General features: G+C 40.5%; 1 protein-coding gene across 3 annotated transcripts in view; it reads right to left on the reverse strand.

The window, feature by feature from the left end:
- LOC129766986 (ETS-like protein pointed) overlaps positions 1 to 22730 on the reverse strand; it is a 281564-nt gene that overhangs the window by 104102 nt on the left and 154732 nt on the right. Inside the window, exon 1 of one of the 3 annotated variants that reach the window (XM_055767597.1) lies at positions 8759 to 9095. The exons of 1 other annotated variant lie outside the window; for it this stretch is intronic. The gene's annotated coding sequence lies outside the window, so the exon portion shown is untranslated. Of the gene's footprint in view, positions 1 to 8535; positions 8674 to 8758; positions 9096 to 22730 lie in introns of those variants that run through there. One more of the 3 variants, XM_055767602.1, reaches the window with a different exon arrangement.

Consider the following 22730-nt stretch of genomic DNA (forward strand, 5'->3'; position numbering starts at 1 on the left):
ATGATGATAACCCACCGAGAATGCTCACTGGAACTCGCATGGTTAGTAGCACTGTTTGACAGGTGACATCGTCGTGTGTGTCAATCGGATGACAGCCATCGCAGGCAGGCAGCCTACTGCGGTACGCTTTGTGTATGGGTGTGGGAATGGTAATTACGCAGAATGTCATCATTATCCACTGGTGAGGCCAGGTTCTAAAGGTTCATTTTGGCAGCCCATTGTGCCCAGGGGTTCCTCACTCGAGAATAGACGATTATTCCGTCGATCTCAAGGTAAATTGAAGCGGTGGCGGCGATTATCATCGGCGACGCCGTTGGCGTGTGATTTTTCGGGGCAAAAAACAATGGTCATTCTCGCCGATGGAATTATTGAGGTTATTTGTTTAAAATGGGAAATGAACTTGAGAAGCGCAGCGAACAAAAAAAAAATCAACGATAATTTCAGGCGATTCTTCTTACAATCACCAGGCACGAGTTTATCTCGAGGAACGGTCAGAGTGACAAATGTAAAAAAACACGCTGCGGGGGAGTTTCTTATCGTCGTTTCTCAGCTCTCGCGTCGTACCGCCTTCGCGTGTATCCATCGAGAGCAACAGCAGCGGGGCTACAATCGCTTTATCGCTAGGCCACAGCCCTCTAATCGTATCGACTTAAGTTGAAAAAAAAAACGCTTAAGCAAACGATTGCTGTATTTGTTTATTCATGTGTTTTTTTATTATTATTTCTCATCTGGCGATGACCGCAGCAGCTGCCGGTCAGCCTCTCGGAAAAAACCGAAAGCCACACACATATAAATTGAGTGGAATTGGATGACAATTGGAGTAAATTAAATGTTAATTTAATAATTTATGTTAATTAAGTGGGTTTTAGCCACAGTGCTTAGGCTTCCGTCAATACCGGTGCCAATAGGCGTTCGACAGCTCTGCCCAAACCACCCTCCTCGTCCAGATGACCATCTGTGTGGAGGACATTATCGAAACCCATCATCATCACGGTGCGGTCACTGGCAATTGAGCTAATCTAATGTGATTAACGATTTATTTACTTAACGTTAACACCCTCGGTGGTTGATTGCGGCTCGAGAGAATATGATGGCACTTCTAGTAGAAAGCACACCGATGACAACGAAAACAAAAAACAACAAATGTAAACATTGGCGGCGGGGAAAAACCATCAAATCATTCGTGACAACAGAGGCACACATACACCACTGTCACACTTGTTGCACCCTCAATTGGAACTGACACAGACACACGCGCATGCAGGGAAAAAAGCACTTAATTGTGTAATTTATTTCCATTTCCATTTGGCCGCTTCCAGTTCCAGGGCCAATTTCTGTGTGTACCACCGCACGAGGACCGGGTTCCGAACGACCCCGTGTCGTGTCGTGTAATGGCATGCAAATGATATGCTCAAAGATAGCGGAATACTTTCGCGCAATGCGTTCCTCCCAAAAGTGGGCTCACAATCGTTCCGTTCTGTTTCTGGAGTTTCTAGAGAGAGAGACAGTGACATTACGGTGTCTCAGCGAAGGTAGGTTCTTGGTCGGTTTGCAGGAATTATCATTCGTTGAACCTAGCGCCGCCGTGGGCTGGTCGTCACGCGAATACTGCCTAATTGTAATTGGCAGGTTTTTTTTTTGGGTGGCGAAATTGGATTGTTTACGATTAGAGCGCTTTGTGGTCAGAGCTAATTCGACCGTTGGGTTTTGACACGTTCTCAACTTCGTGTTTTAATGCTGCATGTCGGAATATCCATCCACAACAGGGATTCGAATCTTGTTCCTTTCAATGCAAATTCCAACCTTAGAAAACGCAGATAAGCCCGCACTTTGTCCGGTGGAGAATCCTTCGCTCGGGTCGCTTCATCTTCACCATTCACAGATTTCACAAAGACCAAAAGTTGATCATGGTATTCATAAATATGGCCTTCAGGAAACGCGGGAAGCATATTTGTTTCCAAGCATAATTGGGTGCTTGCTAACAATAAATTTGCGGCGCTCTCGGTGAAAGATGGCATAAATATAACAAAGACAAAAGAAACTTCCACTCAGGAGTTAATTCAATTTTTTTTCGTATCCTGAACATCCCAATTTATAACTTTTGTGTTCTATATTGTCATCTGCGACATGGATGGAGCGTGGATCTTGATGACGATTAAATCTCTCAAAAACACGTGCACACAATGAACATCTCAACAGCGTTTTTCAAGTTTCATGTGAAATTCTGCTACAAAATAGAAGCATTGATGCAGGACTTCGTCTTTCATTTCTATACTGGGGTGTAAGTTCAAAGTTTCGAAGACGAGAGCGTTACGCCGGAGCAACAAGATTTTGAGCGTTGATACCTCCAAAACAACTGGATGAAATGGTATGATAAACACTCCATACGAAAACTCATTTCAATAACTTTAAAATCGATTTCAAAACAAGTTATTGAAATCACAAAAATCTGTATATATGCGGGTGCCCGCTTGGGAATCCACTCAGTTTAAGGGCCATTATTAAGGCTAGAGACGAACGAACTGAAATAGTTTAAAGTTTGAAGTCGCAAGTTTGTAATTTTTCAATCAAGTGAAACTCATAGGAAAGCTTCTGAAGATTATTCTTCCCCACCAGTGAAATATATTCGTACTCTATATTCTCTGAATAGTACTAAAATATTGGTGTTTGTGTGACACAAGAATGTTATATATTCTAACAAAAAAAAAATCTGGAGCCACATTCATTGAACCATGCCATGACCTTCCAGATTTTATGAATTGATGCCAAATTTCCCAATTATCACATTGTTTTTGATGCAAAAACAGCCGTAAACGATTCTGAGGTACTTCGTTGCACTTCTGAATGTTCATTCGTGTCGATGGTAAGCTATCTAAACCAGGCCTTTTTGAGAAAATTCTCCCAAACTAAAAAAATTCCATACCCAAAGTTGCGGAACCAAAAACTAATGCGGAAGCTAATCCCATGGGTTTCACTATTTCATGAGAACTTCTCTGACTGAGAAAATTCAGCTTGAATAGAATTTCTTCATACTGGAAGGATTTACCGAACGTGTCATTTAATTTTTAACTCGTAGCATTGCCGGCGGCAGTTTGATGATTTGGGGAGAATTTTCACAACAAAGGCCTGGTTTAGATAGCTTACCATCGACACGAATGAACATTCAGAAGTGCAACGAAGTACTTCAGAATCGTTTACGGCTATGTTTGCATCAAAAACAATGTGATAATTGGGTAATTTGGCATCAATTCATAAAATCTGGAAGGTCATGGCATGGTTCAATGAATAGGGGCTTCAGATTCTGGACTGGTCAGCTTGTTTACCAAATCAAAATTCTGGCCGAAACTTATGAGGAGTGATCGGACGAATAGTAGATGATAGAGATATGTAAGAAGTTACCAGCAGTATGAGTGATTCGAAGAGCTTAAACGAGCAGTATCCTCTGCGTAGAACGAGATATCCACTACAACATGGCACAGCTTGGTCGTAACCACCCCTAAAGGATTATTTGAACTGATTGAGAACTAAAGATGGCCAAAGAATTAGAAACTTATCGTAATTCGTGTTAATTGGCGTTAATTTTGTAAAGGAGTGAGAGTTTTTCCATCTGGTTCTATAGTTATGAAACACTGGAATTATAGTTTTTTGAATGTTTCGCGCCTGAACACAACAATAAAGTTGAAATGGCCAGTCTTATAAATGAAGATAGTTATTGTATTCTACACTATATACTTCAATTCAATCGACTTCTTATATATCTCTGGAAACTCAGAAAAAATGAGTGGTTCTATAGTTGTGAAACGCAGTGTATATAATGAATGAACTATAGATTAATTTTGAGGAAAGATGAATCAACAGCGGATATTGTTTGGCGTTGTTTGTGCAGTTTAAGGAACGCATTGGAAAAAACTAACTAAAAATGTGCTCCTTTACCCAGACAGTTTTTCATGTCATGGGCCGATCATAATTAAAGTAATTGTACATTAAATCACATCTCTCTCCACCGTATTCCTCTGTCGTGGCCCCTGATGATTGCTACTAAATTGCTAACCTGAACAAAAAAACTCCAGAAAGAATGGCTTCAAAAGTGCAGTGATGAATCGTTCTTCAACAAAGAGGAACAAATAGATGAAACATTCAAAGTTACCGTGAAACAGATGTCATTGCTTTATTTAATCTACTATGGATTGTCCTGACTTACAAAGGTAGAAAAAAGAACTCCTGTTTGAAGTGTAATTGAAAGGGCCTGAATTCACTGAATCTGGAAACTGTATGTTAGGAAACCGTAACCTCCATCTAAAATTTGAATTTGAATTAAGAAACAAATTTAAACTCAAAATCTGAAATTAGAATCCGAGTCTGAATTTGTAATCTAATAGTCAAACTAGAATCTGAAAACTGAATCTGCAGTAAGGTGTTTTGATTCTGCCTCCGAAATTTGAATCTAACTTTTAGTTCAAATCTTGACGCAAAAGTATACAAGCACTCTCAACCAGACGGTTTGAAAACCGACGCTGGGATTGATTTCATCGAGCTGTGTGAGACATCATTCATCCACAGCACACTATCAATCCTCAGAAGTGATTTTTATTTTGCTTGTGTGTGACATCAGCACTGCTGATTCGCTGGCTGGAGTGAGACTGTGTAATAGAAATCAAACGGACGGTGCTCATGTTGCAATATTTCCTCTCTCCACTGTGTAGAACGAATTCTGCATTTGCATTTCGAGCGATCGATTTGCGTGCGCTTGATTCGCAGTGGTGTACAAAAATTTCCACAGCGCGGGTAAGCAAACACAGAATCGCACGGAACAAATCTATGGAACAGAGGAAAAGGTTCCAATTTTCGTCAATCTAAACTCGTCAATCACGGACTAGAGAATCGTGATGAATACCATATCAAATGAATCTTAGGGAATTTTCGATTCGATTGGTATGCGAATAATCAAAATCCGTTCACTGCTGAAATGTGAGAGACTCGCATAAAATTAAATTTCTTAGGTCTTCACTGCGATTGTAATCGTCTACAAAAACTCAAAAAATCAAGAAGAAATTTCTGGCTCTTTCAACAGTTCCAGATTATCTACAGAGACAAAAAAAAAAGTTCAACTTCGATAATCCTGATGGATTTTATGGATACTAGTGTGATTTCTTTCTGGTTCAACTTTTTTGCGCATAAAAACGTCGAATACTATTTGCGTATCAGCAGGTACGAGTACCTGATTATTGAAATCAGAAAATTGATGATTTTGATGCTCCTGCTAGAAAGTATGAACTGAAGTTTTGCCAAATTAAAATCCGTACTCTGTGCTTCCAGAGGTCAGTTCAGAAATCTTTGACACCAGTTTGTTTATAAAGTCTATCTCTTGAGTTCCTGTGCAAAAAAATGGATTAAATTGGTGTTTTCTCAAATTGCGTTATGAAAACCCGATATGGTGGAATACGAGGTTCGCTAAGGAGTTAAAAATGGACACGATTTGCAGGCCCAAAACGTTTCGAGGAACGTTTGTTTGATTCCAGAAGAATCAACCGAAGCCGTCTAAGCGATACAGTGGACTGGAAACTGCATAAGAAGGTCATGCAGGCTTTCCGTGCGAATTCAGCACATTCGGACGTGAAGTTGGTCAACCAACTCGGCGCTGTTCGTAGTACAATTCGAAATATACGCATTCGGGAAAGTTTTGTCAAATATCATGCCATGTAGGTCCGGGAGTAAACATTACGGCATGCAGCTGTATGACAAGGTACTGATCAAATTCAACGGATTCATTCCTATGGACGATGTTAATTAAGCTTCGAGACAGAAGTAGCCAGTAGCCAGGGGGGTCGTGGAGATGTTCCCAAGTAATATTATTTTTGGTTTTGTGAGCAAGTTTCCGATAAACTGACGATCTGGCAGAAAATCTGTCGTCGCCGTTCGTTAAGTCCTATCGGGGTTCCGTCAAACTTCGACTGAATATGGTGACCAGCGAACATTAAGTCGCATAACTTGGCAAATTCTAGGTCGCATATGAAGTACAGATTAAGTCGTAATTCGGTACAACAAGCATCGGTTTCATGATAAACACTTTCGTAAAATTGATCTAAACGAAATCATATATGCATCTCAGGCTGATGCAGTTCGTGAGTCGCATGAACGTATAAATTGAATCAATGTAGCACTGCGAAAAATTGTATTACATGCATGCATTCAACAGTAAATCATATTGAATCGGAGGCGATCTGGCGTGGTGGTAACATCCATACCTCTCACGCTAAAGGTCACGAGTTCAATTCTCACTCTCGACATTCTTCCAAAAATGGAAGTAAAAGTGACGAACCAGTCAAATGAGTTGAAAGTCACTATAATACAGTTAAAAAAAAAGTAAATCATATTATATCGTAATTGAGTACATTTTACATCATATATGGAATTTGATATATCAAGATCCGCTATGACATATGTACAGTGTCGACGTCTGGTGATGATATGGTGATTTAGAGAGGCAAATTTATCTCTACCAGATCAGCAGGTCCGGAAGCAGCTTTACGTTGTTAAGATTTGAATGAAGATTTTTACTTCATGTAATTTGATTAGTTTAAACACGTAGTACTGAACCTTACTTAGTCATTTCCATATAAATTTCATGACATTTATACTAAAATACAATCGGCAACCAGTAATGACGCATCCGATTGCTTCTCTTCCGTGTCATATTTACTCTATAACTATATTCCAGATAGCCGTGAGAGATAGCTGCTGCTCGATAATCCAAACAACCGGAGTTCGAATCTTATCGGAGCAGTTTTCTTAACCATCAGAATCGCTCATTTCAAATATTTTTTACTTTCAAATATTTACTCACTTTTGAATGTATATGCCGGTTAGACGCATCATATACCACCCAAAATATGGGCTATTTGATGCTGTATACACGCTTTTTATACGATTCAATGTTTGCTGGGGAGTTGCCAATACAGTAAGAATGTGAAACAGTGGCATCGCGATAACGGAGTACACTCCTCAAATCGCTCGGAATTCCGCCCAATCGAAACGTATCATCATCGAAGTCAAATTGTAGAATAATTGGAAAATTGTTGAAAATGCTACTTCAATGGTCAGATACTGGAAATAAAAAGTCGATGAGGTTAACCAGCAGCTTTTGCAGAAGTTGGTGGTACGTATCAAGCCGTTAGTTTTACTTTAAATCATACAGATTCTGACAGTTATTCGAAAAATATCATCAGAGCTTGTTATTTGACATCTGAATTTTAATCGTATATAGTAAAAAAAAGTAAAAAAAAATCTATCTCCTCGACTTGCAAGGACTTAATGCTAAAGTAAGCAGTTTTCCGTCGCATTTCCGAATCACAAGAGATCCGTGGGAGCCAAAGTAAGTTTCGCAACGAAAGAAAGTGGGCGATAAATGATTTCAAATTTTCCTTTTTAATGGTTACTTCTAGGGGGAAAATGCAAACGAATACCGGGTGCGTACCCAACGTGGGCGTTAACTCAGTCCACAGTCAAAATTTTTTTCTATGAACTATAAATCGTATCCCAAGCAGACTTTCATCTTAGTTTTGCACTGATTGGGGGCCGAGCGGCGATATATCAGAGAAACTATCCGCTCGATTGTTTAAAACAATGCAAAAAATATCAGTTTTTGCACACCTCACGTCCATTCCGAGCGCACATTCCGTGCATAATTAACACCGCCTCGGATAATGACCCCGTTTTCTCCAATCACAATCACAATCGCGCGCTAGACCCCCGGTGAAAAGAATTCAATCCCATAAATCACCCCCGGGGACAGACTTCTCGGAATTCCGTCGCTCCCCGATCATCGTGTCATCCAATCGAGTCCGGTCTCGCGGTTGATCGCGAATGGGCGCGCGTGCCGTCGGTACTTTTTTGTTGACCGTGCGCGGACGTGTTTAGCCCTAAAAAGGACACTCCTCTCTGTGTGAGCGCGTGATCGCGTGCCGTGATCGACGCAATCCGCGTCAATTCAGCACCAACGTCAATCCGTGTTGATCATCCACACGATGCGAGAGTTCAATCACCAGCACCGGCCGCCGATCGGCCGTCCGAGAGTCCATAAAAATGGTCGACGTTTGGTGATTAAAATTGATTCGGTTGCCATTTTGGATACCTCGAGCGAATATGATTACGATTCAGGTCTGGATGGCAAAATGTGTGGTGCTCGTGGAATAAGAATCATCGCCTGCTTTGCGCTTCGCGCACACACACACACACACACAAGCTCATTCTCTGACTCTTTTTCCTTTAAGGGTAAGTACACCGAGCCGATCATAATCGAAGCAATTAGCAATTAGCATAAAATTCTAATTATAGTGGCTCCGGGGAAGTAATTCTTTGGCCGCAGGTTCAATCACCAGAAATCACTACACTCCACTTTCCACAGGATTGTCAGCATCAGCAGCAGCAGCGTTACGCAATCGCGCCAATCGGAGCGGCGCGAAATGTCAAATCCATGGTAGCGGTCGGGTTCAGCACCACCCCGATTGCGTGCGCCGTATGTCCCCACACACTCACAAAGTTCACGATCATCACCAAAACAGCCGCCGAGCCGCCGCGCGAATCGATAGAAAACGATAAAAAATCACACGAATGCCGTGATTGCGCCGAGCAAACGATTTCCTTTCATAGCGCACATACAAACGACGGTAGCACAACACCGACCAATGTATTCTTGAACACTGAAAACACCAAACTTTACCAAGAACGAATAAAAGTGAATGAAAAATTTAATATTTACGTTTTTTTTCACACACGCTCTTTTTTTCCTTCGTTCAAACACGTTCAAATTTGCGCACAACTGTGTGCGTGTGTGTAAGAGTGCACGACGAGTGTGTACCACTCGGTTAGCGATCGTGATCGCGCCGTCTCGCTCTCTCTCTCCCTCTCACTACGAATCGTCGGAAAATAAAAACATCGAAAACTATGTTTTTCTACGCGATACCCCGACGCTTGAAACCATTCGCGCACTACGCGTGATCCACCGCTGCCTGCTTTGGTTTGGACCACTATCACGTTGAGAGGGGCTGCTCGACCCAAACGAGATCGAGAGTAGTTGCTGCTCTCTTGGGTAACGTTCAAGTATGGACTGGTCCGTTCCGTCGACCGTCGGTGGCGGTGTGTTGGAGTTGCACGGCGATCGAGACACACAAAGCATGAGATATACATATCCCGTGGGGATTTTCATTTGAGCATACTTCCGCACCCGTGAGAGAGAGGGTGAGCATGAGCGAGAAAGAGAGAGAGAGAGAACTAAACATGAATGGGTATACGATGCTGGTTTTGTTGGAGAGCAGGCGGAAAGGATCTTCTCCTCTTGACTCTTACTTGTTTGCTTCAAGAGAGCGAGGTACTGAGCAAAAATGTGGCGTCGATGGAATACCTGTAGACCAGCAGCCCTTACGACGAATTTTTGCGCTGTTTTGCCGATCAAATTTATGTTCGAAATGTCTCAGCACCTCACGAAACCGACCCCTTTCGATAACACCTCCAGCCAATGGTTCAATCACACAATCACCTCATAAAATCATTCACAACGCGCACACACAACATTGCGTGCTTGCTAATGAAATAATTGCCCCTCGTGTGAATTATTCCCACTCTAGGTCCCGCTACACTCATGTCTGGAGGACCAAGTTACACCATTTCCGCAAACATACATCCTGGGGGGTTCGCTGCTCAACCAGCAACACAATTTTCATGTCACCTGTTCAAGCGCATTTTACCCTCGCCCAAATAACTGCAACGACGAGGAGGCCACAGGTACTTCCGGGAACTCCTCAGCATGACTCCTTGCGTTCGATCGAACACAATAGCGCACGCCAGCACAACAGAAATGCAAATTAGGCTTAAGCTCTGACTTTGTTATTACCTTCTTCCCCTCTCATACACAACTCACCTCACTTGTCAGGTTTCAAGAATCCTCTGGAGAGAGAGAAAGAACTAAATCCCAATCGTTTCCTCTTCGGGCCGTTTGTTTCCTAAATCTGTTTATTGAAAAATCATTACCGATCCTCCTCTTGACTTTCGGAACCAACCGACCCGTGAACGACGAGGAGGAGGTAATGGAAATCCCTTCCGAAAGGCCCAGAAAACTGCAAGTGGAACAGCACAACACTACCTGAACCCATTCACAAAACACCACGCCAGCCGGGAATCGGAACGCATTTGCCAAAAAAAAAAAACACAAACACACACATTCATTGATCAGGTGAGCAAAGAGGGAAACCCTGATTTCCTTTCTTCCTTTCTGCCCCCTGGCCTCTGCCGGGCAAGATCTGGTGTGCCTGTTGGGAGAACCCCCGCGAGGCGTTCCGGAACCCGGCAGAAGAAATTACTGTATGTATGTAATCCCTCGCCGTCCTCGTCCTCGTAAATGAGGGCGATCTCGCCCTCAGTTCCGATTTCCCAAATTCCTTTTGAATGACAGGTACCCCAGCCAGGCTCGAGAGTTATGTGTTTTGATTTTGTATCAATCTGTTGTGCGCAATCTGGGTTTTTTGTCGAGTTCTTCGGGGGAATTTGTATGTGTTTTTTTCTATTCGCTGTCCTTTCTCAAGAAAGGTTTCCAGAGTGATACGAGAGAGAACTGTGAAAATATGCTGCCTGAGCTTAATCTGCGTTGATCTTTGTTGGGAATTAATGGTGTTTCATCCGTAGAGGAATGATTAATCATATTCTTGTTTGATTAATTCGAGTCTGGTACAATGGGAAGCAATTTGTATCCTTATAATTTATAGACTTTTTTCCTTCTATGAACAATATGTAATTTGGTATGGCTTCGCCATGTTTTGTTTTAGCTACACACTAAAACAGTTTTCTAAATCTATATCGCGGTTATGTGAAGAGGCGTAATACTACACCAAGGGCTGTCAATTTTAATATCATGTTTTATTTTTATTTGCTCGAATTTTTCAAATTATGATGTAATATGTGCGTGATGCAATCTAACTGGTGGCTCTGAAAAGGGGTGTGGTGTTATGGAAGCATATAAAGATGGGAATTGATCATTCGCGAGTACAATACACAAGCTTGCCATATGTCAACATCGATGTCCTTATTGCACGTAATGTATTCTTCCTCTAGATACTCACACTGCAGTCATAGGCGATTCTATACCTATACTAGCATTGACAACGCATAAAATAAAGAATACTTGCGTGTGAATAAATCGAACACAAACTTCACCTAATGGTATGATCAACGCTATAATTCCTTTCTTTTTACCAGGAATAAACAACCCTCGGGTCAAAGTCCTTTAAAATAAGTAGAAGAGTCAAGAGGCATGGACGGAAACTTGACGTAGAACTTTGAGGACAATATTGCCGTTGAATTGAGTTTATGTAACTATTCAGAAAATACGTAAATTTAACTCATTCAGGGGGTCTCCGTAGCCACATTGGTTGCGCGTTCGCTTAGTGAGTTCAAAACTCAGGGCCCTCATTGACCATCTTTGTGTTGTTACAGAATAATTACGTCCACGCAACAATCATCAGCGATAGAGATCGATCCACGGTTGAAATAAAATCGATTCATCCATACAAATGCTCAGCTCTGCAAGACACATCGGGCCGCTGTTCTATAAATAACTCAACAATGATCAATCAACTGTTTCTGTTGTGCGGTGGTCTAACTGGATAATGGAAGAACAGAAGGGATACTCTTACGCCCAAATGGCTACTATGTAAATGTACCATATGCAATGGTATAGAGGGAATACTGGCAAATGGCTACTGTGTAATGTGTTAATTATAGATGTGATAACCATGAGACATGTCCACGATTAAAATTCGGCTCTGTTACAGTTAAAATGCTAATGAGCCTGAAATAAATAAATGGGATAAAAAAAACTCATTCAATACTCCGAATGGTGGTCCTACAAAAACCGTTTGTTATATGAACAGAAGTGAACTACAAACGGATTGAAAAGTTGTAGTGGTAGAAAGAATGAATTGTGAATTGTCTCCTCTCCTTTGATTCTGACGAGTGCCTGGTATCGACAAACGAGGAATAATTTTTAATATACATCGACTCACCTTGTTCGTCACGAAAAACTAGTAAAAACGATTAGAAACCAGACTATGGAGTAGAGATGGGCAAATCGCTAACCGTTCACTTAAGTGAATTAATTTTTTTCACTGTTCTTCCGCTCTTTCGTTCAGCGCTATCGGTAGCAGTATCACGAACAACGTTGGTAGACAGTTTCACGATAACACGTACACACAATAGGCAAAAGAATACATTGAAAGCATTATGCCCGAATTGTATGTAAACACGTTGTTTGTATTTCTACACTGCAAGCAGCGAGTAAAATCTAGGAAACATGCCTGCTTTTTTCGATAATTTTTTTTACTTGTTTTACTATCTTCACTGTACGTGTTATAATCAGAAACTTTCCGAACGAATTTCCTCTCTGATGTTATATAATATACCATATATAGCAATAACGATTTCGTGTAATGTGTATTTGAAATCTCTTTAGTTATCGTGACCTCCTTATATAGTAATCAAAGACGTAGTCCTACGTCAATAAGAACAGAACAAAACTATCTTTTCATCGAGCCGCCGCTGTATTTCGGTCACCAACTGATGAATGTGGATTCTTTACCATCTAAATCTATCTTTGGCAACGCATGAAAACAACATCAATGTTTGCGTGTGTTGCAAACATATAAAAGTACTCTCCACCAGACGGCGTGAAAACCGATGGGATGCATTAACCGAACGAAATCATCGAATCACTGTGTGTGGTGGATCGATAGCACGATAGCAAAGCCTCTCGTAGGGTGGCTCACGGTTCTCCGGTTGGAATGTGTCTCCGGACACATTCAACAAAAGGAAATCTTTTGGTAGAATAGTCCTGAAAAAAATTGATACATTAACTCCTTTTGCTTGGTAAATGGTGGAATAAGCCACGTTGCGGCAGGAGCGTATCAAAAAAAAAAAAACACAGGCGCTGTATTTCGTTCAGATTGTGACAGGAAAATTATTTTTTCGGGCTCTTTTTTTTAGTTGATCGTCTGAATTATTTTCCGGGTGGAAAATGACGCATCGCTTCGCAGCGGGACAGCCTACTTTCTGCATCCTGGCTAGCAGAAGAATCAAAATTGTAACACAATGTTTCGCTTCTCTTCAGGAACGGATCCTTGTATGAAATCTTCCATTGTATCAGTCAAATCCGTTGTATGCGATATCATCATTAGGGAGGACTGCTGTCTGCTCGCTAGGTAGTGCGAGACTGAGGTTTTCAATACAATTCAAGGAACAAGAATTGGACCAACCAGAAGTGCGTTAGGTAATGCTTGACATTTTACATGTAAATGGTTCATCTCAGAAAATATATTATTTCATTGTGATAATGGGTCTGTCGTTTCAAAATTTATAACTCGAGAACAAGATGAGATAGCTGGAATTTTAGTTGCAGGTATAAAAATATCTGCAACTATCTATATTCGTCCCATCAGTGCAAGCTCTGCATTATGCTTTCTTTGCCCATATTTTGGGAATGCATGCTGAGGTGAAAAATTTTGCACGTCTGTTCAATACGGTACCAAAAAAATACTGAGGTTGATCAGGGCGAATGTTGCTTCCACAACCATCCGACGACGTGCATCAACCTTGACTTCGATGGACTTCCAAACATATTTATAAATTTCTGTGATTTCAATAGTTTGTTTTCAAAGCAGGTTTGGAACTATGGAAGAATGTTTTTGGGTTAATAAGTAACAAACACCACTCATACACCTTTTGTTTCTCGAAAGAGAATGTCATGCCAACTTCGTTCGACCAGTAAATAGGTATTTTCGCTCAAATCCTTGCACCACTCAAACGTAACGCTCTCGTTTTCGGAATTTTAAACTTACACTCCAGTGCAGATGCAGTAATGATGTGGTGCAAAAATACAGATGCACGAAAATCGACGCGGAGCCTGCACCGAACGAAATTGCACCGCTGTGCGCGATAACTGTCTTCCATTCCTCTTTTTTATCGCGCAAAACAGCTGTGACTGATATCAGCAATGAGAAAGACTGCTGTCTGCTAGCTGGAGCGAGACTGTGACTTGAGCTATGATGCGCACTACAGTTGAAAATATTAAGGCTTTCAAATTTATCTGTTCATTCGAAATTGGCATTGAAAAGGCCAATCTGGAAAATTAAAGTAAATTCTCCGCCTTGAGAAAAGCCATTTGGAAAATCTCGCTGCCGTCTGGTCGTTATCTAGATGTGAATCGTGAATAGTTTGTTTATACACTATACAGGTAAACTTCGATATAACGTACATTTCACTTTCAAAATTGTACGTTGTATCGAATTGTACGTTATATCGAAGCATAATAAAGTACTTACAAACGTAGTCTATAATACATTATTGTGTTGCTGTTTTATTAAAGTTAACGAATAACTTCAATCAGAAGACGAAGCCAGCCTTTCTCATGATGTTACCCTTCGTACTGTTGATTAAAGTTTGATTCATTTAGAATCCGGAATCACAAAACCAGCTGTATTTCGGGATTGATTGAAGGTACAGAACTTGTTTTAGCATCACAATACAGATAATTCATTGTTCTATCAGGAAAAAAATATTGAAATTTTTTTTCCTTTACACTTTGGAAAAGTGTACATTATATCGAGGTAAAATGTACGTTATATCGAGGGTACGTTATATCGAAGTTTCCCTGTAATTAGAATTATATTTTGTTCAAATCATAAAGGTATAAGGTACCTTTTTTGATCGAAATCTCAGTCACATTGGAGAGATCCCTAAGGGAGAAAAAATATTCTCACCTTCAATTATCCCCTCCCATCCAAGGAACCATATTGGTACTGTTTTGAACACAACACAACACAATAGCAGGCTGGGATAATTAACACAACTGCCACCTGCTCGAGGAATAGTGAGCCTGTGTGTCCCACCACATGGCGCAGCATATTAGAGAAAATTTCCCGAAACACATCTCGAAGGGAGCTTCCGAGGAAAAGATGGATAACAAACGATCCAACGAATGAAAGAGATCTTTCAGCAAGTTTATCCAGTAAGGCATCGGGCAGGAAGATGGAAGACAGAATCACTGCACAAAACAGCAACAACAAAAAAAAAGAGGAAAAAACTGGTAACAACACACCAATAAGAAGTGGAAGAAAGCCGCTTACTACAAATTTTACTACGACGGGAAGACACAACAGCGCATTGGGCTCCGAGGGAAAGGAGACTGTGTGACGAGGCAGAGGATGGTTTTCATGAATGAAACTCTAGCTGATGAATGAATTTCTTCTTTCTCTTGTTGACGGTGGTGGTGTGGTGGCTGTCGTTGTCGTTTGAGTCGCTGCTGCTGCTTATGCTGCTGCTGCTACGTGGGCCAAGTGTCCGTGTCTGGTGGTGCGGTGTGTGGCAGCGGCGGCGGTGAAGGAGAACGTAACCGCTGGCAGCACAGGGAGCAGTAACACGGCCAACGGGAAAGATGACGACGACGGCGACAACCGACAAAATCTACGTTTGGGGGATAACATCTCTCACCTCTCTGGGGGGGAGATGACGACGGTGGATTCGCGGAAACGGCGAACTAAATTCGGTGCTGGTTGGAAAGTCTCTGACAGATAAACGATCAGTTTTGGGTTGGTAAAGGTTAGGGGGTATTGCTCTATTTATAGAGAGCCCTATGCTGCAAATTGGACCGGAAGGAGAGGATTGAGCTGCAGGAACGACGGGAGCACGAGAGACGGTAGTATTAGAATGGTCACTGTTGCTGGATATGTGTGTCGTACTGTAGGCAGTGATTAGAAAATAATACACAGCGAAAGAACATTAAGATAAATGATATGCTATGTTGTACAGCTTGCATAGTAAGGAGTGTCATTATTATTGACTGGGGTGCATTAATGAATGAATGAGCAGAAGAAGGGCGAGGCGACGATAAAATGCATCATTGATAGTTGTTCCGATAAATGAATTGCTTTTTCTCCATATATCCAATATTGTGTTGATTCATTCATATATAGTGTGTAAAAATATGCTTGGTATCTGACGAGAATTCCGAGGCTTTTAAGGATGAACATTAATCATGAAAGAACTTATCCTCGCGCAACATTTACAATTCACTGAATTTTAAAATTTTATTCTTTCCAAAACCGTTTATCAATCAAGCTCAATTACTTATTATCTAAAGTTTACAGAGTCAAATTTCACCTTAAAATATACATGATTTTTTACACAATTAAGACTAACAATTTAATAATAACTAAATCTAACACTAGATTGATTGGACAGGATTAGGATTTAGGACTAGGATGGAGCGAGTGGAGTAGTTTGGTTTGATGAGGAGAGAAGGAATCAAACAGTGATTAATTTCTTCATTTCATTTTCCACTTCATTTCTTTTGAGAAATTGGTAAAGAGAAAACATAAGGTTGAGGTCGCAACTAGCTAAGATGTCTCTAACCGGTAAGTCAGATTGCCTTTCTAGTGCCCTGAGTGAACCCGATAGATGAGCACTAGCAGAATGAAAGTTTATACAGAACCAGACCACGTGCTCGATGTCATGATAACCATCACCACAAACGCAAATATTACTATCAACGATCTCGATGCGATTCAGATGTGACATATGTAACAAGCAATGATTAGACATGAGGCATGACGCGAATGAAGTCCTGACCTACATTCAATCCCTTGAACCTTGCGTTCGTCGATACCATGGGAATAATTGTAAGTAACCAGCGACCCATATTATCTTCACTCCAATTGTGCTGCCAATTGGAGAGTACGTAGCTACGAGGAGTACAAAAAAAAAAGATAGGTTATTTGTCGCTCGAAAATGGCGCCTTCCTGAGCTGAGCTAACGTGTCAGAGAAACGAGAAATTACCATCTCTGTTTTTTTCCGTAGAGAATTCGATACCCAGCCTAATAGGCCATGTGGACAAATTGTCCAAAGTATTCTGTAATGGTCGTTGCAGATCGGCGGAGGAGGATCCCCTAATGGAAACCACTTCGTCATCTGCAAGTTTGTTGTAGCGTGCAATGTTACGAAAGGTAATCGTCGATATCATAAACATAAAAGTTGTATAATACAGGACTCAAACATGAACCTTGTGGTAGGCCTATATGGCTTAGTCAAGAGACTGCCAAATTTCCATGAGCAAAACTCATGTGTTTTTCTGACAGCAAATTATACAAATAATTATTTAAAGTTGGCGAGAGTCGGCAATTATCATGTTTATCATGTTTATCTAATATATCAATACAAACAGAGCCTTTGATATCAAGGAAGATCGAAGCCATTTGTTCTTTACGAGCAAATGCTATTTGAATTTCAGACGAAAGCAACGCTAGACATCTTTCGTTGCTTTACCTCTTATTTTATTTTTTATAAATAATTTAATTTTGTTCAGCAAAGAATTCATTGGAGTACGTATTTTTTCACAGTTAAAATGGCCGACACGTTACCGTCAATGAAGTCCACATAGCGGTTAAGGATTAAGGATTAAGGATTAAGAACCTCTAGCGAAGAACGAAGTGGATAGTGGAGAATATGAAATGTTTGATATGGGATAGTAAATATTTCACCATGTCGAAGAAACCGCCTTGTTTGATAAAAACAACAGTGCCAGTGCTTTCAGGAGGTTGTTGTGGAAGCTCTTATTACCATTAAGTGCAGAGAGTTGTTGATTTTATGCGTTGACAAATTTATTTGGTGTGTCGAACATCTCAATCGGCTCAGTAGTTCAAATGTCATGAACTTAAAAAAATAATTGGAAAAAAGAGGGAAGGATGATTCAGACAGTTCAGATGGTCATTCTAAGGTGGTCAACGTGGAAACTGCAGTGAAGCTAGGGGTAGCTCAACCAGAATACTCGTAAAGTCTTTTTTCAACAGATAATTATAACGAGATTTTTCTGTGTTTCTGTGGTGCGGCAGATTGCAGATTCAGGTTGATACGTTTATATTCCAGGTTGAATGTAGGGCCTGAAGCGTCGGCTGGAATAAAGTTTAGATTTGCCCAGTTGTTTCTGAAACGATCACATTAGCAGGTCTTTGTCGGGTATCTAGTAAAGCGAAAATTCTTTTGTAAATTCAGGACTAATGCTATCATATGTATTTGGTTTAATTCCCGATCGGTCTAGGGTCTTCCCGTATTGGAAATTCTCTCGACATGCGACGCATTAAATACGTTCAGATAATGACTTAAATTGCTCTTTTGATTAGTAATCTATGTCTGCGAGAACATCAGTCTGTTTTTCTGAGCCTAACAACGGACACCACGTTTTATGATTGCATTCGGCTTTGAACCGCACACATCATCTCTTTCTGCCTATCGTGAATCACTGCTGTACATCATTCGTCATCGTTCGGCGCTTGCCGCAGAGTGAAATTCTGTACCAATAGCATTCATAGCATTCACTCACCGGCGAACACTAAAACGAACTAAAAGAAAAAAAAGTTTCGGTTCTCCCTGGTTCGGTGTTTCTAGTAACACTTTGCAGCCTAAATTTTCCGATATAGCGAATGAGAGGCAAAGATCAATACAATCATACAGTATCGAAAGTGATCATGACGTTTCGGTCCGTATGTGTTTGTTTCATGAGGTGCTAACCGAAGCAGAGTTCTCTGTCGTTCTTGTTTGTGTCATGATTCGTAGCATCTAATAACAAACGATTACCACGGGGTAAATGACTTCTGCAAGATCATATTTGAACAAACGGAAGTGAGTTATTTAATGAAACAAGTTCAATCGGGAACCGGAGCCCTATGTGTGGGACTATTTCTCGTGGCCTGTGGTGGAAAACTTAGCGCAGATTAACGGTATTATGACTGCCGATGGTTGCATCGACATTTTGTGCGAGAACCGGGAAGAATCCATGCTGAAAATAGGGCTGAAGGCTTGGCTTGGGATGGGCTGGACCCCCAAACCCTCCGGAACCTCGTGGAGAGTACGCCAAAGCGTTGTCAGTTGGTTATCGAGGCCAAAGAAGAGTCATAAGGACTATCAATAATTTTTAAAAATTATTTTTCAAAAAAAACATGAAGTGGATTTTTTATGTCATACCTTATACAGATATTGACAATGAAACATATAAAAGCATCCTGAGAATTTTTTCGGCAACCCTGAAAAAGCACCTTATATCTCAAGAAGTGCATAAGTCAGCACGCCTTAGCACTCTTTGCAGATAATCATGCCATCTGAATCTGAAATCGATATATTGATTGATAGAAGCTGGGATCCACCTCAATACTTCTCATTTATGGTGAAAAACACAGAAGTGCAAACTGCACAGCTTTGACTGCGCCAACAAACTAGTGGTCTCAAGAAAAACAACGGGCGAACGAAAAACTGCGGATTCCTAAAATTGACGAATCTACGCAAAGCTGAATCAACTCATGCGACACCTACATTATCACAGAATAACCTGTGTTTTCTACACTTGAAGGTTAAATCCTTGGTTTGCCAAGAATCTAACAAGGCCTACCGATGGCTCGCCTTCGTCTCATCCACATTGAAGGGAACGATCTCATTCGTGGAATCTGAACAAATGAAGCGTTCAAGTTTGCCTCAAAACGCGCGGTCCTTGATATGTTAAAAGCGTGATTCGATCTAGTTAGCTACTTTTACGTATTGTTGACTGGTATACCGAAAAGTTCGAATAAATTTTTAAAACTAGAACACTTTGATTTCAAGAGGGGGTTGATTTTTTTCACCCATCAGTGTAAAATCAATGTTCGTATTCATGTTTGATTTCGGATCACTCGATATTATATCATATCCCAGAATTGGAATCTGCGATTTAATAGGTATCTGACATTCCGAAAACATTTTTTCATCAGGAATCCGGATACAAAATCTTGTACCAATGTTCTGAAAGCTGGAGTCGTGAATACTGTGAGCTGAGTTTAGAACCAGGAATATTACATCCTGAATTCGGTATCTAGAATCAGTCTCTGTATGCTGTAATTCAAAATTTAAAATTTTAGATTCAACCTGCATATTTTTTCTGATTGAATTTGAATCAGGAATTCGAATCAGAATCTGGAACCTGAACATGGAATCTGAATGAGAAATCTGATTCTGAAATCTACAATACAATTCTGAAATTTCAAAATTTCATTAATTCTGAAAAATAATTTAAATTGACTATGGAATCTAAATAATCTGGAATCTGAATCTGAAATCAGAAGATGGAATATGGAAACTGGAATCGGAATATGTAATCTGAATCAGAAATCTAAATCTGGAATCTGAATTTGGAACCTGGAATCTGAATCTGAATCTGGTATCAGAATCTAACGGGTGTTAAATAAAAAATGAGAATTTTTTCAATCACATATAAAAAAAAATATTTTTTTTCATAGATTTCAGTATTTATTATTAATAACATAATGTATTTTCTTCAAAAAAATGTCAGTGAATGTTTGAGTAAGGGCCGTGGTCTGCTGTTCGACGCAACTTTCGATGCTCTCACAAGAACGTTGTACGACACTTACGTCCATTTTCCGGATACAATTTCGGATTCTTGTAGTCAGTTGCTTCGTGTCCTTGGCTCTCCAATTGTTTTTATACACTAGGGCACTGAGTGAGCCAAAGAAATCCTCTATTGGGTGGCACTGGGGCAAGTTTGTTGGGTTACGATCTTTCGGCACGAACGGTATCTTGTTCTCCTCAAGATACCCCAGCGTCTTCTTGGCGTAATGGGAAGACGCCTTGTCCAGCCAGAAGACGTACTTCCCATCCGCGTGATGCTCGTTCAGGAACGGCAACTGGATTTTATCGAGGCACTCTTCTCGATAGATTTGTTGGTTGATTGCCAGACCGCTCGGCTAAACCAAGGCTTTGAAATGCCCCGGTCGGAAATGGCGATGTACAACATAATTTTTTTTTCAAACTTGTGCTTGAACTTGTATTTCACTTCAGGCGGTGTGGATGACTTGTCGCTGGAGAAGTAATTATCATTTCCTGGAATATGCGTTTTGGACAGCGGAAAAAAGCTTTCGTCGTCCAGAACGAAAGACGTCCTGCGGTATTTTTTGGTCATCCACCGACACTGTGATTTAACCGTCTCAATCTGCTCCTCCGTGTACTCCGGCGACCTCGTCTTCTTCCTGCAGACGATTCCTTCCATCTTGAGGGTCCGATGGATCAATACGTGGGAGCAGCCATATTTCCGACCGGCGTCACGCAGGCTTGTTGCGTCCTTGTTGTCAAACAGCTTCTTTAACGATGTCTTCCTCTGCTTCGTCATTATCGTCACCGGACGACCACTTCCGACCTTCCGCTCTACGTTCAGGGAACCCAGGATACGATATACCGTACTGACAGGTACATTTTCTTCCTTAAAATGTGCCACCGTGAACTTTTTTCCTTGCTGGAAATGCGTTTCGTAGACCCGTACAATGCGTTCGCGGAGCACGTGCTGTTTCGACGCCATCTTTGCTTTGACTAAATTCAAACTAGCAAAACCAAACACGCCTACTGTTTCTAGGGAGCCCAAAGAGCAATTTTCTTGGAGAAAGAAAATTTTACGCTCTTTATTTGAGTTACTGAAAGGTATTGAAAAAAATCTCATTTTTTATTTAACACCCGTTAGCTTCTGGATTTGAAATCTAGAACCTAGAATCTAGAATCTACAACCAACATTAATTTTAAGCACATGTTCTGACATCCCGATTTATTAAATTAAATGAGCTTAAAATATCAGAAAATGTTCTACTCTCCCATACTGCATATAGCATTTGTATGATATGTATGCTCTAGCAATATCACAGCAGTATGCGAAACAAGAGACAACAAGAGACACATTGCACTTTACAATCTCCTTCTTACTATTAGAAAACACTTTCCAGCTTCATTTTATAATGAGATGTAATATTATCACACATTTATCCAACAGCAACAGTGGCTATGTGGATAGCCACTGGATAAATGTGTGTGTTATGCTGAGGATTCGGGTTCGATTCCTGTTAACTATTTCTCAAATAGTGACGTCAGTCGTTGTGTTTATCTTTGATTGCCCACCGCATCCATGTGAAAATGCTATTTTCAGGAAGTAATTCATCAATTAAAAACGTTAATTTTTTTAATGTTTCTTCTGAATATAAGGCTAATGTGATAGCGTGCAGTGAACATTTGTGAAATCACGTCGGAAAAGACGGATAATAGTGATATTTCCATGTGCCATTTTCACTCCCTCGTGTTCATAGAAACAAACAAATTTTCATTATTTTAACATTATGAAGTGGATGTTTCGAAGGCTCTAAGTATCGGTGTGTATGATGTGAGAGAATAATCGCCAATTATTCAAAATTTCACCGAAAATGTTACTGCCTTCGAGAACTAAGCATACGACAGCTCTCTGGTCCTTTTTACCACATCAATTATCGAAATAAGCCACGATACAATTGTCATTTGTTAAAAAAACTAACAGTTGAATAATTTCATGAGAATTTTGGCTCAAACTATCATGCAACCGTGAGTACTTTCAACATTGTTTTGTATCTTCCATATAAATTTCATATTGAATGCAAACAATTACGACACGATATTTTGCTTGCCAATACAGATATACTTCGCCTACTGCTCCACCTCTATATGTACCTCATTGCATTAAAGGCGTGTTATCTGACATAAGAAATCTTAGGTAGTGGAAATCAGGGTAAAATCGACATTATTGGTATAATCGACACCCCTTAAATTTTTCATTTAGAAGCATTTTTTTTTGCAAATTTTC

Source organism: Toxorhynchites rutilus, chromosome 1 (genome assembly GCF_029784135.1).
Source record: "Toxorhynchites rutilus septentrionalis strain SRP chromosome 1, ASM2978413v1, whole genome shotgun sequence".
Lineage (NCBI taxonomy): Eukaryota > Metazoa > Arthropoda > Insecta > Diptera > Culicidae > Toxorhynchites > Toxorhynchites rutilus.